Source organism: Chrysochloris asiatica, unplaced genomic scaffold (genome assembly GCF_000296735.1).
Source record: "Chrysochloris asiatica unplaced genomic scaffold, ChrAsi1.0 scaffold00290, whole genome shotgun sequence".
NCBI lineage: Eukaryota > Metazoa > Chordata > Mammalia > Afrosoricida > Chrysochloridae > Chrysochloris > Chrysochloris asiatica.
In genome coordinates this window covers 260767-264322 of record NW_006408808.1, presented here as the reverse complement: position 1 = coordinate 264322, position 3556 = coordinate 260767, and the positions used below count along the sequence as shown (strand labels likewise).

The 3556-nt window shown below is 45.3% G+C and overlaps 1 pseudogene; it reads left to right on the top strand.

The window, feature by feature from the left end:
• The first annotated feature begins 1290 nt into the window (after window positions 1-1290).
• Window positions 1291-2174, top strand: LOC102817972 (annotated as a pseudogene).
• Window positions 2175-3556: the final 1382 nt, after the last annotated feature.

Genomic DNA, 3556 nt, shown 5'->3' with positions numbered 1-3556 from the left:
TAACAATTTCTTTTTCCTCTTCCTGAAAAGCATGATCTCCTGGCTCCTGGCCTCCAGAGCCTAGAAAGTGGCTGAATAAATACTTGGAAGTGTATGGACCTTTACCGATATAAATGATCACTTCTATATAAGACTGGTAGTCTAGAAGGTAGGTTTACTTGTGGTTTAAACCCAGAAATCTCTTTCCTGAAACACAGATTTGGTCAGGGAGAGAGCAGCTGCCACCTTCACTTGGAGCTGGAATCATTAAGAAAAGGAGATTTTAGATGCTCATTCTTTTGACCACATAGATGCATTCTGAGATCTTTCTGGGAGTTTTTAGGAAGGGATTGTGTCAGACAAGAAGTGACTTGGTGGTACCTAACAACAACAACAACAACAACAAGGGAAGCAACTTGTTGTTAGGTGCCATGGAGATGGATCTGAAATCGTTGCAACCCTATGCATAGAAAAACGAAACACTGTCTGGTCCTGCGCCATCCTCATAATTAGTGTTGAGCTGAGTCACTTCTTGTTTGAGCCCATCTAGGTGGGTGTCGTCCTCTTTTTCGCTGATTCTCCACTTCACTAAGCAAGATGCCATTTCCCTGGGCCAAATAATACAGCCTGTGAGTTATGTGTAGCTATTGCAACAAATTATTGAAACCAGCAGAGAAGTACAGAGTATCGTGGGACAGATAGCTAGTGTCAGAATTGGTTTAAAAAAAAACACACCCACCAAAAGCCAAAAAAACATAAGCAAAGAATCATTGAATCAGTTTTGACTCACAGCGACACTGTGTAGAGTTTCCAAGAAGTTGCTGGTGAATTTGAACCACCAACCTTGCCATTGACTTCTTATCCTACAGCCCATACCAGGACTCCCATTGCAACAAACAATTGAAGCCAGCACTGAGAAGTAGAATGTGCCATTAAAAAAAAAAGAAAGCTAGAGAGTGGAGGTATGTCTGACCCCTACCTCATAGCAATCAGCTTTTAGCTGCTGTTGCTTCCCATCTCTATCCCTCAAGTTAGATGAGGTCTAACACTATTCCAATTTTCCAGGCAGTCACCAGACCCATGTTGGGCTGTTCACATCCTCTCTCCTCTTTGGAAAGAATCCACGATGGTCTCTGTGGAATGATCCCAGGAAAGACATAACATGTTTCTTGTAGAGAATTAAGAATGTAGGATAGAAGGCGGAGGAACTGCGTGGGTCAAAGCGAGGCTGTGAGTCGGTGGTTCTCTGCGGCAGCGGCCGAGGCACCGGCAACGTGAACCGAACCTAGCCGGTGGTGCTTTCCCCGGCGAATGGGAACGAGCGGGCCCCGCAGCATCATCCCAGCAAGGAGCATAAGCTTAAATATGTCTGAAACGGGTGAGGAGCAACCCATGGAGATGAATGCCACCCCCGAAGGCCAATCGCCTGCCGGGTCTGCCACCGCCACCGCCACGGTGACTGGGACCAGCGCCACGACCGCGGCCTCCCGAACCGGGAAGCAGAATGGTGCCGAAGGAGACCAGATCAACGCCAGCAAGAATGAGGAGGATGCGGGGGAAATGGTTGGTGGCCTAAGCTGGGGTACTAGCAAAAAGGACCTAAAAGATTATTTTACCAAATTTGGAGAGGTCGTTGACTGTACGAGTAAGATGGATCCCAACACTGGAAGGTCAAGAGGGTTTGGGTTTATCCTCTTCAAAGATGCTACCAGTGTGGAGAAGGTTCTAGACCCGAAGGAGCATAGGCTGAATGGCTGTGTCATTGACCCGAAAAAGGCCATGGCCATGAAGAAGGAGCCAGTGAAGAAAATCTTTGTTGGGGGTCTGAATCCTGAAGCCACTGAGGAGAAGATCAGGGAGTACTTTGGCGAGTTTGGGGAGCTTGAGGCCACTGAGCTTCCCATGGATCCAAAGTTGAACAAAAGACGAGGCTTTGTTTTTATCACTTATAAAGAAGGAGGAGGTTTTGGAGAAGAAGTTTCATTTACACTGTTAGTGGACGCTAGTGTGAAATCAAGGTGGCCCAGCCCAAAGAGGTCTACCAGCAGCAGGAGTATGGCTCTGGGGGCTGTGGAAACCGCAACCGAGGGAATCGAGGCAGTGGTGGCGGTGGTGGAAGTGGAGGTCAGGGTAGTACAAATTACTGAAAGAGTCAGAGACGCTGTGGCCATCAGAATAACTACAAGCCATACTGAGGCGGCGGCAGGCAAGACCCGCTGACCACACCGCTCCGCTTGGGTATCAGTGAACACAGTTATGTACCAAATTTAAATTGGCAAACTTTCTATGGCCTGTTCCATGTGCATCTTATTTAAAATGTTCCCCCTGGAAATCACTCTCCCGTTTACTGTTTCCAGAGCTCTAGATGTGTTAGCAGCGTGTGGTGTATCAGAGACCGAGCAGCATCATGGGCCTATGTTATTACCAGGTTCCCCAGAACCAGAATGGAGGGTCTGCGCCCAGTCTGCCACTCTATAGCCTGGGCCTGTGGACCCTGGTGTTAAAGAGTAAAACCGTATCTTAGGAAACCAGAGTCACCTTTTATTTTTTTATATTATTTGTGTCATACATTTCTTGTAATGGAAGTGTTAATTTTACTGTACTTTTTGGTACCTTTTGGGAATCTAATGTATTCTAAGGTATTTTACACGTGTTCTGATTTTGCCACGACCTGGATATTGAAGCTATCCAAGCTTTTGAAATAAAAATTTAAATCCCCCCCCACCCCCCCAAAAAAAGAGAAAAGAATGAAGGGTAAAGGAGATGCTCCTGTTTCCAGTTTCCACTCCTTTAATGTTTGTCAAGACATTTTTGGTTCCAAGTGACAGAACTCCAAACTTGCACAAGCAAAAGAGAATATGCATTTGTTTTTGTAACCAGAAAGTCCAAGAGTGGTGCATCAGATATGACTTAACAGAAGGCCACAAAGCATCTTGTCAAGATTCTCTTTTTTTCTCAATCTTCTTTCTTATTCTGTGGGTTGGGTTCTTTCTCTATATCTGAAGAGACATTCTCCGTACATGACAGAAAGGATAGTTGGTTGACTGGTGCAAATGGCTAAGTGCTCAGTTCCTAACTGAAAGGTTGGCAGTTCAAATCCACTCCAAAGCATCTCAGAAGAAAGGCCTGGCACTGTATTTCCCAAAGATTACTGCCACTGACAAGCCTAGGAAGCACAGGTGTACTCGGAAGCACCCAGGGTTGCTATGAGTCAGAATCGACAGGACAACAGCTGGTTGTCACTTGTTTTCAACACTATGAGCTGTTAAGATGTTAGTTTCTTTTTTTCAGCTTCAGACTGAAAAATTCAAGAAGAAAAATTCATCTTGAATTATATGCTCATTCCTGCATCAATCATCCCTTTGGCCAGGTAAATGGGCTGCTGTAATTGGCAGGGCATGAATCAAATATTTGTTCTTTTCAGGGAGCAGAAACTTTAGCAGCCCTTTCAAGCCTGTGATGGAAGTGGTGGTGAGTAGCTTTCCAAATGAAGAGAAGGGAAGGTGTTGGATATACAACAAAAAAAGCATATTTCCATGATTTATTTGCGCTCACTTGGATTTCTAGAAGCGTGGTG